The sequence below is a fragment of the Symphalangus syndactylus genome, chromosome 10, assembly GCF_028878055.3.
Source record: "Symphalangus syndactylus isolate Jambi chromosome 10, NHGRI_mSymSyn1-v2.1_pri, whole genome shotgun sequence".
NCBI classification, from domain to species: Eukaryota; Metazoa; Chordata; class Mammalia; order Primates; family Hylobatidae; genus Symphalangus; species Symphalangus syndactylus.
The window spans coordinates 57108423-57122382 of NC_072432.2; positions in this window are offsets into that span (position 1 = coordinate 57108423).

Genomic DNA, 13960 nt, shown 5'->3' on the forward strand with positions numbered 1-13960 from the left:
CCACTCCCTCGTCCTCGTCCTCTTAGCTTGCACCAGGCTGGGATAGAAGCAAGAGGGGGGAGTAACCAGAGAACTGGCAGCGGGAGGGAGAGAAGAGGAAGTGGGGGTGGGATGGCTGGGGAGAGGAAGGGAAAAGGAGATTTAGGACTAAAGAAATGGTAGGAGGGACTTTTTTTTTTTTTTTTTTTTTAATTCTCCAAGAACAGTGGCTGTGTGGTGGCTACCAAGAGGGCAGAGGAAAACAGAATTTCTTCCTGGCTTTTCGCTCTTCTGATTCCAAACAAAGTCACAACGTGAACACCATTCTCACTTTCCTGAGCCTCTTCTGAGGGACACTGCGGGCCCCTGCACCTGTAGCCCGTCATCATAGCTTCCTGTCTTTCTGAGAGCATACCCATCATAACGCCCCTCTCTCCCGCATCATCTTCTCTCGAGGTGAGAAATATGTGCGAGTCAATGTCATGTTAAAAACAAATAAGAAAACAAGCAAACACACCACAACCCCACCTACAGCTTCCCCCAAAGGTTTCCTTCCTACAGGTCCCCAAAAGCTTTCCCAGGAGGATGGTGCAGTGGTGGCTAAAAACAAAGGTGTGTGGAAGATCCCGGAGTCCGGAACAGAATATGAGAGTCGCTAGCTTTGTCTTCCTAATTCTTTCTTGTCATGGCTGTACAATGGAGATTAAACTACGAGCAGCCTGGCGCAGTGGCTCAGGCCTGTAATCCCAGCACTTTGGAAGGCCGAGGCGGGTGGATCACGAAGTCAGGAGTTCGAGACCAGCCTGGCCAAAATGGTGAAACCTCATCTCTGCTAAAAATACAAAAATTAGCTGGGCGTGGTGGTGCGCACATATAATCTCAGCTACTGGGGAGGCTGTGGCAAGAGAATGGTTTGAATCCAGGAGATGGAGGTTGCAGTGAGCCGAGATTGTGCCACTGCACTCCAGACTGGGTGACAGAGCAAACTCCGTCTCAAAACAAAAAACAAACAAAAAACAACTGTGAGCTAACATTTTTCTCCACACTTATGCTCTAGACATGCCTTGTTATTTATATTTCAAGTATATTACCAAATAATTCTCACAACAAAGCCCATTTTACAGATGAGGAAACTGAGGCAAAAGGATACATAGTAAGTGACAGAACTGAGATCCAAACTCAGGGAGTCTGATTTCTGGCCTCAGGCCAGATCCCCACACTATTAATAATGAAATTAGCATTTAAACTGAAGTTTCAGCGTGTAATCCACGTAAATGTTCTTAGTGCAGTTCTTGACCAGATGCAGTAAAATCCAATGTCTAGTGCATTTATCCCTCTTCCCCTCTGTGGGGCAATGGAGTTGATTGAAAAGAAGATAGGCTCCTGGAGTCACACCGTGTCTCCAAATCTGAGTTTCTTCTTTGATGGTGAATAACAACACATTCCTTTTAGAGTTTTGTTTGGATGACATTAGAGAGCAGTGCTAAAGTGACTGGCGCACTCACTAGCCTTTAATAGGGGCTCAATCCCTTTCTATCCTAAATTTATCCCAAATCCAGACTACATTCTCCCCAGTCAGTCACTTCTTAACCCACTGTGGTTTGGATTTTGCCCTTAGCCACCCCAGGAACTGTTCTGCAGATAATAACACATACTTCAAGAGTAGTTGTGAGGATTAAATGAGATCATGTGTTTGATCTTTGCTTGGCATAAGGAACATAATAGCTTTTGTGATTAATAATGAAGATCTAATTGCAAAATTCAATAGGCCCTGGAAACTCTCTCTTTGATTTTTGCCTGTGAACTATTGGTTGTTTTTCCATTCCTTTCTGCTCTTTCTCAGTTCTGTGAGCTGCCTCCTCTTTCTAGGCCTGCCTCAAGCGATCCTGACATCTTTACTCTGCCCTGGGAAAATGCCAAATCCAGAAGAAAATTCTTTTTCAGTTCTTCTGCTTTGGTGGTCACCTCTGGCCTTTAAATATATAGCACCAGCTCCAGTCCACATTGCCAAAAGTTCATCCTCTTCCCCTTTGAAACCATCTTTGAGACTTCCCCCCCTTTAGCTACAGTGCATATTTCTGTCACAACATTTGCCACTCTGTACTCCACATGATTCTTCATTCATAGATACTGAAGACTGACAGCATCTCTACAATGGCTCCCTTCCCTTTGCTGTACCTCCAATTTGTTATTTAAGCCATAAGCATAACATAATAGTGCCATCTCACAGGGTTGTAGTAAAGAATAATTGGATAGTCCATTTTAAGAGATTAGCATAGTGCCTAGCACACAGCAAATGCTTAAAAAGAGTTGGCTGAGACTTAAGAGAATCACTTGTTTGTTTTTGTCTAAGGCAGAGATCACGGCTTACCCATCTTTATATTTTAATGACCAGTCATTTCATTCAGAATAATCAAAGTAACAGGGGCTGATGAGCAAGTAGAATAATCCCTAACAGAGATTCCCAGCTGTAATTCCAGACTAGAACAGAATATGGATATGGGAGCCAGCAAACCAGAGAACACTAGTAGCAACCAAATTTTGGACTTATAATAACTCATTTGCAACTAACATACATCCAGGAAGAGGGAGCAATGGATGAAATGGATGAAGCCAGCAGCAGTATATCCAGCAATGACAAATAAATGGCACCCTTGCCAGACTCTTGGAATGACTTCTTGGGAAACTGAATTGAAAGCAAATTAAAGGGGAAAGAAACAATTCCCTCATCAGCACACCTGGAGATGCCATCTTGTGATATTCAAGACAGTAGCACAGTGTTTCTTTTATCAAAGGCTACAGAATCTGAGCTCTGGATGGATTAAATTGTTTCAGAATGCTGGCATCTTGAGATGCCTCTACTCAAATGGTTTAAATCATAGGATTCATATTTCTGGCTGAGCATCTGGTTTCCTTGATGTATGGAGGGTTTGCAGCTTTTCAGGAGGAACTGAGTTGAACATATTGGCAGTATACGTGCCTTGTATTTGATTTCTCTGTTGTGTTGCATTAATTAAGAGTTGTTTTAATTTTTAAATAATAGGTCTTTCCTATTTTATGTTAGAGGTTGTGACTGTTATAGCCAACTACTGAATCAGAGGATACTTATCAATCTTTTTTCCTAAACACAAGGAGAGTTAAAGGAAGGCATTTCTAAAATAGAAAACAACAGCAGATTAGTAGAGTAGTGGATTCTGTTGCATTAAACTCTACTTTTGACTATAAAAACCCTGTGTGTGTATGTATGAATGCATGTGTATTATGCTTGTCTTTATTGATATTCTTGAGTAATATACATTTATTTTCTAAAAAATTCCCATCAACCATTATTATTGAATACTTATGTAAGACTATATTAGCAGTTGTGAAGTTTTGGTTCCTTCCTCTTGTTTATTACTCCCATCCTTGATTCATTCACTCAATACGTATTTAGTATCTATTGTGTTCTTGACAATTTCATGTTGAGAATACAAAGATAAAATGAAATGGTTCCTGTCCCCTGAAAACTTAGTCTACTTGGGAGATAGGAATAACCACTTGAAAAACCTTAAGGTTTTTTTTTGTTTGTTTGTTTGTTTTTCCTGGCTGAGTAAGACAGACAGTGCTGCATGGAAGAGACGGTAGTTGAACCGAGATTTAAAAGCAAAGTAGGTGGTTTTCCAGGGGTATTTTAGATAGGCTATTTCAGACAGAGGAAGAATATCATCTACACTTAGGTGGGAGAAGTCTTTCTTCTGGGGTCCTCTTCCAAATTCATACCAATCTTTCTCTCCATTATCTCTTTAGTTAACTCACTTGAGCTATATGCTTGTATTTAGTTACCAATAACTCCACGAGTATTTCTAACCTTAAGTCTCTACAGTATTTCAGCTCCCTCCCCACACAGTTTTTATAAACTGTGTTTATCCTGTTGATATCATAAATTCGGTGCATCTAAAATGAAATTGGTCATCTATCTTAATTATATTCTTGGTTTCCAAACCTTTATGTTGGCACTCTTATCCTTTTAGCCATCCACATTCCAAGTCTTAGGCTTCTATTCACCTTCTCCTTCTCTCTGAGCATCATAAATTAATTGCCAAATCACACAGAGGCTATCTCTGCTATTTCTTTCGTTTATTCTCTTTATTTCTATTGCAACTCCTTTCATTTAGTTATTAATTTATTTTAATCTAGGCTATGTTTTTAGTCTCCTAAATAGCTTCCAGTTCTTCCCCACTCCAGATGAATCTGATTTCTATTGCTGCATAACAAATTACTACAAACTTAGAGGCTTAAAACAACATGCAATTATTATCTCACCATTCTGTAGGTTAGAAGTTCAGTGGGGCTCAGCCGCGTTCTCTGCTCAGGATGTCACATTCAATGTGTTGGCCAGGTGGTATTCTTATCGGAAGGCTCTGGGTAGAAATCCTCCACCAAGCTCATTCAGGTTTTTGCAGAATCAAATTCCTTATATGTAATTGTTTGACCGTGGTTCCATACTCTTACTGGCTTTTAGCCAGGGCTTGTTATCAGCTACTAGAAGCCACTTGCCGTTTTTTCTATGTGTTCCCCCTCCATATTAAAACAAGTAACAAATAATTTTTTGCATGTCGAATACAGTACTTCTAATTTATTTCTCCAGAAAGAAACCCCATCTTTGTAAAGAGCATGTCTGAAGTGAGGTCTGCCAAGGATAACATCCCAGTCTTAAAGCCAACTTTGCCATTTAACATAAGTGAATCATATAATATACCATCATATTCATAGTTTCCTCCAACATTCAAAATGGGGGGGATCATACAAGATCATGGGTCACTGGGAGTCATTTTAGAATCCTGCCTACAATAGTAACCATGTAAATACTGCCACTAGATTTATGTTCCTAAAACTTAGTCCACGAATGTTATAAACTTTCTCAAAAAACAATAAGTAACTGCTCATTACCAACTAAATAAAAAAAAAAAAGAAAAACCACCAAACACCTCAGTTTGGTACTCGTAGCCTTGCCCAATTTGTCCTCAACCTAGTTTTCTGTGTCTCTCTCCTTTCTCACGTATCTCCTATGCACCAACCAAACTATGTGCTTCTTCTCCACTTTCCTTCACTTGGCATATTCCATTGCCTGGTTTGTCCTCATTAAGATGCATCTGAAAATGCTACCTTTCTCATGATGTGATTCCTAATTAGTCTGATGTGTTGTGAGCTCTTAATCCTTTATCTTTTCATAGCATTTAGTACTTATCACATTAAGAGATTCTGTTATATGCTTCTTTTGTTTACTTTTATAAAGAAATGACTGTTTCTCTAATAAAATAAAACCCAGCTCCTCCAGGCTTGGCAGTACTGGGAGAATATCCACCTGGAGAGGGAGTGGCTGGACCTCTTGTCTGACTCCTTCTCCAGAAATTTTCCATCTACCGATCCTTCTGTGGCTGATTCCTATTTCTACTGCACTGCAGTGTGGGATTCTGCTACTCTCTTCTCACTTATTCTGCCCCAAGCTTGAATACACAGATCATCCTTAATTTTTGTCTCAGATTTGAGACAAGCCTGGGACTTGCTGACAATAATTTACTACAGGCTCATGAGAACGAACACGCAGAGATCAACGCACACCACCATATTAGGTTGGTGCAAAAGCAATTGCAGTTTTTGCCATTGCTTTTAATGCCAAAAACCATAATTACTTTTGCACCAAACTAATATGTCTTGCAAAAATTTTTCCTCTTGATTTTCTGCTATTTGGATCTTTTTCTTCCCAGCTCCTGTCCTACTATCATTTTTGCTAACAATTTTTTACTGAATATCCACTATGAACCAGACGTTCTTCTAGGTACTGGAGATGCAATTGGAAACGAAGTGAAAGTTTGTCTCTTTTTTTAAAGTCTAGAGTCAAGACAGTAAGATCAAGAGAAACAAATGTTCCCTCTCTCATTTGTTCATACATATTCATCAAATGTACATTATGAACCACACACTATTCTAGAAGCTGAGGATATAGCCACACGAAAGACTTGTGAAATCCCTACCCTCATGGAGTTTATATTCCAAAAGAAATAGACAATAATCTCAAACCAAAAAAAAAAAAAAGTATTTTCTAGAAGTACCATGAAAACAGTAAAACAAAGTAGTAGATCAAGAATGGTGTGTATGTGGGTGTGGTAAGTGGGCTGATTCTCTGGCTGAGAATGGGCGGAGTGGAGGTATTCTAGGGTGGTGAGGTGGTCAGGAAGGGCTTCTCTGAGGACACGGCATTTGAACTGAGACCTATATGATATGAAAAACAACCATAATAAAGTCTGCAGGAAACATGTCACGGACAGCAGGAATAGCACTTGGAAAGGAGGGCTGCCTGCTGGGGACTGTCCAGTGACTAACGATCTCCCATTTTCTTAGTGATTTACATTGAGAATAATCAGTCATTCAGGGGGCTATACCCAAAGGTTTGGTCCTGTTCTCTATCCTAAATAGGAACATCAGACAAGAATCCAAGGGATACAATTGGGGTTGGGAGGAAGTGGAAGTAGAATTACATTAATTTACTTCTTTTTAGATACAGGGACCTCAAAGGTAGGATTGTTACTCATCTTTTACTCCTCCTGCTTTCCCCTGATTTCCTTATATACCATTAACTGCTTAGTAGATATTTGCTGAGCTGAATCAAATTGAATAGTGACAAGCTAAAGAGGTGTCATATCAAATATCTCCTGCCAAACACATTTGTTTTCCTATATAATATACAGAATAAAAAATATATAATCATATTCCTAAAGCCCAAAATAATTTGATTTTAGCCTTTACTTCTTTCTTCCTTTTTGAACTTCATTTCAACTGCCCTAAACTAAGACATTCCTTACAATTTTAATGATATGAAAAGTAAAGATGACTAAAGAAATATAATAAAGAATAAGAATTAGTCAGCTCCTTAAGGGCAGAAAATGTGTTTTATGTATTTTTGCATCACCCATAGTCACAGGACCCAAGCAAAGCCAAAATTAGCATTTTGAGATATATCTTCCCAGTGGCCTGTTTTCTATGCCGAAGGCATAGAATATTTCTGTTCAATTTTATCTTTATAATCATATAAAGCATTTTGATTTTTTCTATTTAATTAAAAATAAAGAAATTGTATTATGAGAGCAGGAATCTCTTTTTATGCTGCTTTATATCCTCGTTCATATTAATATATCAGAACAACGGGCACACTAAGATTTTTTTATTTTTTTATTTTTTTTGAGATAGAGTTTTCCTCTTGTTGCCCAGGCAGGAGCGCAATGGCATGATCTCAGCTCACTGCAACCTCTGCCTCCCCGGTTCAAGCTATTCTCCTGCCTCAGCTTCCTGAGTAGCTGGAATTAAAGGCATGCACCACCACACCCAGCTAATATTTTTGTGTTTTTAGTAGAGACAGCGTTTCACCACATTGGTCAGGCTGGTCTCAAACTCCTGACCTCATGTGATCCACCTGTCTCAGCCTCCCAAAGTGCTGGGATTACAGGCATGAGCCACCATGTCCGGCCCCCACTACGCTTTTACAAGTAATTAACATAGTCATATTTTCCTTTGTATTATTCAATTCCACTTTTACTTAAAATTTCTACTGATAATGATGCTACGAGAATTTATCACTATGCCTCCCTACACCAAAAAAAAAAAAAAAAAAAAAAAGAGGTAGACTATTTTGAGTCACAGCATGACAAATTTTGCAAGCCCACCTTGAAGGTTTTCCTTGCACAGGCTGTTGATTTATTTCTTGTGATTTGATATTTGGAGATTCTGCTCAGGTGCCCTTTGTACTATTCCCACGTGCAACCTACAGGCTCTGCTCTGTGGAACGCTACCCACTGTCCTAATCTGTTTCTTTCTGCAGGCAGTTCAGCTGGCATCCTTCCTCTGTAATTTGTATTTAAATTCTTATGGCTTCAGAAAGGCTTTCTTTTTACCAGCAGTTTTCTTTCTCTTGGTCTTATCAGCCATTTCTGTATACAGTGGTTTACCAGTCTGATTTTTGTCTTTTGGGAAAAGTTGTTACTTTAAAAATTGTTTTCTTCTTAAAACTTATCTCTCTTTTTTTCACTTAATTCCTGTGGTGATTATTTTGTGAACTGAGTTTCTAAGAATGTAACAAATTTATTGCTTGCCCTGGCACTTGTGCCCTACACAATGCATTGAATATTTCCATTCATTTTTCTGTAGTCATTTTCTCCCAGGTGGTCACGTCTCCAAGCCCCTATAGGTAAGGATTAGCTGCGAGTGCTGAAATATATGCAGCAACCCTTTCCTTCTCCCCTGTCCGGCTCTAGGGTTCACTCTCCTCTCTTTACCATCTTGCACTTTCTTAATTCTTCCTCCTCTTGTCCCTCTTCTTTCCCACCAATCCTACCCTTAAATGCAGTCTAGGAGATCTTGGCAATGGGACTGTGGATTGAAGAGGTTACTGACCCTCCAGTATCTGGAGCAGAAAGGCACTTAAAGAAGGTGATCTCATTTGTCACCTCAGCAACTCAGAGATTCATTCATTAGCATGGTTGCTGGCATCTGCCTTTTCACCCTACAAATTTCCAGGTGTAGCTGCTCAGATGACCCATGTAAAACCTTAACAGGATCAATTAAAGTTGCTTAGGTATGGTGATGAATGCTTTAAAAATATGGACAGATGGGGGTGTAGAAATGATAAATATCACCACTGGGGACTAATTTTACTCTTTACATGTGCTTCGGGGTTTCCAGGTGTTTTTCTGGCGTTTCTTCCTTGAAGGAAGTAGTTTAAAACTGCCCCTGGATATCTGCCCACGAAAAAGCAAACAGCTTTCTTTGACCACAAATGATCACCTACCAACAACTCCTCCACCCTGTTTTTCAATTTTTGAACTCTGGAGTAAATTCTTGCCTTATAAAATTAAGATCGAGATGACTCTGGCTATGAGCCAAGCTCTGCAAACCAGTTCTTTTACTGGGCAATGAAAAGTGATTGCATAAATGCTATATAAATATTTCAAGTATCTATGTTGTCAATCCTGGTAACTACTGCTGAGCTGTAAACAGAGCAGGAGTGTCTGGGTAGTGCTGGGTGAACTGAGAAGGATTTGACTGGACAGGAATGAAAATAGAATGGAAGCTGACAGATCCTAAGAAGACCAAGGACTGCTACTTTTCTATTTTTGTAATACCACATCTATACTAAGTATGCAATACATTTTATTGAATTACATATTTTCAAGGAAATTCAAATAATCAAATAGAGATTTGTGATTATCTTTGTAGCTAGTTCATGATGTATTTTTGGATTCCTAGGCACTGACAAGGAATACCCCCAAGGAATCTCTTGCTGTCTCGTGACAGTTGTTCTTGCTTTAAAACATTCTAGAGCAAATTTCCTGGTAATATGACACACAACCAAAACCAAAATGTTAAACCTTTCCAGATCAGTGACTTTCAGATTTCATTCCTTATTATGATTTGATACATAAACATATGAGAAGTTAAATAACAATATTAAATGTGCATTTGAGTACATTTGTATCTCTATTTAGAATGTAGCTTTTTAAAATTTTTATTTTTAGAGATGGGCTGTCTGTCACCCAGGCTGGAGTGCTGTTGCTCCATCATAGCCTCCTGCAGCCTCTAACTCCTGGGGTTCCTCCCACTTCAGCCTCCCAAGTAGCTGAGACCACCAGTGCTCACCACCATACCCAGCTAGAATGCAGTGTTCTAGGGACAAGAATCATGCATAGCACTTGGAGAGCTTTTTGCCTATACTAGGTATTCAGTAAATACCCTTTAGGAAAGTAGTTGAAAGAAGAATATCGAAGAACAATTAGTGATAACCTAATTCTGTCATCTATCTAAGATGGCAGAAAAATGAAAAGAAAAGAGGCTTCCTCTTTTTTTTTTTTAATTTTTAAGCTGGCCATACTCTAGACCTCAATAGCCTCAACAGGAGCTATACAGAGGAACTACATGTTGATAGCAGAAATTTGCTTTCTTTTTAGAAGAAAGGCAGCACTATTTTTCTTTCAGTGATGATTGGCTAGAAAAGAAAAAAGAACAACATCTACAATTTTTTTCTCTCTACATTCAGCACTTGCTCATAATGTGTGACCACTTTCTCCAAATCATTTAAGTGATGGATGCCATAATAGATATGCAGGTAATCCTACAGCAAACCTCCATCCCTGAGTTCCTAGTTCCCACTTTTCTCTTGAATCGTAAGTAGTAGACTAGCTACTTAAAATTAATTCAGGAAGTCAGATACAAGTCCCAAGAAACGGCAGTGGGCAACCAGGCCTTTTCCAGGTGGTTTCAGATTGTTGCATTTCCCTCCAGCCCTCAGGTAGGAAGAGATTTCAAATGTTGATGTCCTTGGAAATGCCATGGTAAATGTCTCTCCTGTTAGGTGAAAGAAATCCCACCTGGTGGCAGTGTTTGTAGTCCCAGGAAATGCCAGGAAACAATTCACTTACTAACAATATTTAGGTACAAAGAATGGAGCTACAAAATGTTTTCAGGGATTCTGCCTCCTCCTAATATAGAAATGGCTCAGACAGAACCAGACCCATCTTGATGTCAGGTAGTTCTGGGCATAAAGGTAATTCCTTTTGTTTCCACTTTAGTCCTTGAAACAAAGCAAAACCTCAGGGTACTGACTGATGTGGTAGGAGAGGAAGTTTCTTTCTGGGGATGGTCTCTATGGTGGCAGGGTGCAGGAATTAATGGCCCCCAGAGCAGGACCCTTTGTGAGTTATGAGAAGGGAGCAGTCTTTCCATCAGTGATTCAACAGGTCCTTTCTTTGGTTCTTGACATTGAGCCAGACTTCAAGAGTCCCCTAATAAAATGTAGATATCCCTGGGAAGGCTAACACCTTCAGCATTATCAACTGGTATCAGTTAACACCTTAAGAGAAACAGGACAATTGCCAAAAGTTGGTAGAGAACAAAAAAAGGGAAGCAGAAACAGCATGCAATATAAAGTATTGCCTTCCTCACCACTTTTCTGAGGAGCAGCCCTGCTAGAGCCTCCAGAACAAGTGGACTCTGTCTTACCTCAGTGGCCTTGGGCAAGTTCTTCCTCTATGCTAGTTTCTAGTTTACCTGTTAATTGGAGAGAGTAATTCTTTTTCTTACGAAGGGTGTTGGGAGAATTTATGGTCTATAAAACATTTGAGATTTTCAGTGTGAGGCAGTTCATAAGTACAAAGTGTTATTATTGGTTTTATTGCAGGATTGTAAATGGAATCTAAGTAGCATCATACTGGCGTTATTTTGTGGAAGTAGTTATCTCCATTTGTGCAGAGAGGTGGACCTATCTGTATCTACTTACCTGGCCATGATAGAAATCCTATGAGATATTGATAAATATAGATTAAGTCTTGATACAAAGGAAATGTTGTTGCCTTTTATTACCTAACACAGGTGTTTTATAGTATGTTTTATCTGAGAGTAATATCCGAATGCATAGCTAAGCCTGGCTCAAAGTCAATCTGGGTAGGGATTTTTAAAAAATCCTGTGAAAAGGTGGGAAGGCCTTCTTTTCCATTTCCACAGATATCACTGTTATCCTACTCTTTGTTGGCAGGACATACTCATATTCATTCTGGTTAAGGGATGGTACTTGTTTGTATCCCTTGTCTCTTTCCATATATAGAGATAGGACTAGAAGAGCCAAGAATATGTGCCTCTTTCCACATATAGAGATAGGACTAGAAGAGCCTTTCACTTCATACTTGTTCATGAATCTATGTTGACTCTCCAGGGCCTAATGCATTTAACATTTGAACTTCCCAGTCCAGAATTCAAGGGTTTCTGTGAATCCCCTCCATCAAATTTACTTCCATTTTCATTTTTTTCCCATAAATTCAATACATCTATTTTATTTGCTGCTAGTAACCTACCTACTCTGTAGGGTAAACCCCATGACTCTGAGGACAGTTTTTGCCTCAGTACTATGAAAAGCATCTGGTACATGGCAGCTGTTCAAGAAATAGTTGTTGAATGCATGAATAAATGGCTTAAATCCTGAAACCCTTTCCCTCATTCTCTCTCCTAATGTGTTCCTTGATTCTATAAAGTTTTGCCCAAAACTCAATTCCTTTAGGCAAGCTTTTAATTCAATGTGCCACATCACTGGAAATACACTGCATGCTTGACATGACATTATGATCTCCTTGACTGAGCCCACTTGATTGTACTCATCCTTCTATTAGACTTCATACTTAAATTTGAATTTCACTCCTCTGATTTGCTGCTTAATAAAATGAATGTTAATGGTTTTGTACATGTCATACACATAACAGAATGGGCTTAGATATCAGATCAGAGCCCTAGCTTTGCCCGTATCTAAATTATGATTTTGAGTAATTTACCAATTTTCCCTAAGACTTAGTTTCTCTATGTATCTCTCTCTCTCTCTCTCTCCCCTTCTCTGCCCCCCCCACCCACAAACACACACCACAAGTGTTGTAGGTGATCAAAGACTATATGGGCCACTGGCATGAGTGGTAATGTGGTTTGGCTGTGTCCCCACCCAAATCTCATCAAGAATTGTAACTCCCACAGTTCCTACGTGTTGTAGGAGGGACCCAGTGAGGGATATTTGAATCATGGGGGTGGGTCTCTTGCGTGCTGTTTTCACAATAGTGAATAAGTCTCATGAGATCTGTTGATCCGAAAAAGAAGAGTTCCCCTGCAAAAACTCTCTCTGCCTGCCATCATCCATGTAAGATATGACTTTCTCCTCTTTGCCTTCTGCCGTGACTGTGAGGCCTCCCCAGCCATGTGGAACTGTAAGTCCATTAAACATCTTTTTCTTCCCAGTCTCAGGTGTGTCCTTATTAGCAGCATGAAAACAGACTAATACAGTAAATTGGTACCAGTAGAGTGGGGTGCTGCTGAAAAGATACCCAAAAATGTGGAAGCGACTTTGGAACTGGGTAACAGGAAGAGGTTGAAACAGTTTGGAGGGCTCAGAAGAATACAGGAAAATGTGGGAAAGTTTGGAATTTCCTAGAGACTTGCTGAATGGCTTTGACCAAAATGCTGAAAGCAATATGGACAACAAAGTCCAGGCTGAGGTGGTCTCAGATAGAGATGAAGAACTTGTTGGGAACTGGAATAGAGGTAACTCTTGTTATGTTTTAGCAAAGAGAGTGGTGGCATTTTGCCCCTGTCCTAGAGATTTGTGAAACTTTGAACTTGAGAGAGATGATTTAGGGTATCTGGTGGAAACATTCTAAGCAGCAAAGCATTCAAGAGGTGACTTGGGGGCTATTAAAGGCATTCAGTTTTATAAGGGAAGCAGAGCATAAAAGTTTGAAAAATTTGCAGCCTGACAATGTGATAGAAAAGAAAATTCCATTTTCTAAGGAGAAATTCAAGCTGGCTGCAGAAATTTGCATGAGTAACAAGGAGCTGAAAGTTAATCCCCAAGACAATGGGGAAAATGTCTCCAGGACATGTGAAAGGTCTTTGTGGCAGCTCCTCCCATTACAGGCTGAGAGGTCAAGAAGAAAAAGTGGTTTTGTGGGCTGGGCCCAGGGTCCCCGTGCTGAGTGCAGTCTAGGGACTTGGTGGTCTATGTCTCAGCTGCTCCCCTTGTGACTAAAATGGGCCAAGGTACAGCTCAGGCTGTGGCTTCAGAGGGTGCAAGCCCCGCACCTTGGCAGCTTCCATGTGGTGTTGAGCCTGTGGGGGCACAGAAGTCAAGAATTGAGGTTTGGGACCCTCTGCCTAGATTTCAGATGTATGGAAATGCTTGGATGTCCAGGCAGAAGTTTGCTGCAGGGGCAGGGCTTTCATGGAGAAGCTCTGCTAGGGCATTGCAGAAGAGAAATGTGGGGTCAGAGGCCCCACACGAAGTTCCTACTGGGCACCGCCTAGTGGAGCTGTGAGAAGAGGGCCACCATCTTCTAGACCCCAGAATGGTAGATCCACCTACAGCTTGCACCATGCACCTGGAACAGCCACAGACACTCAATGCCAGACTGTGAAAGCAGCCAGG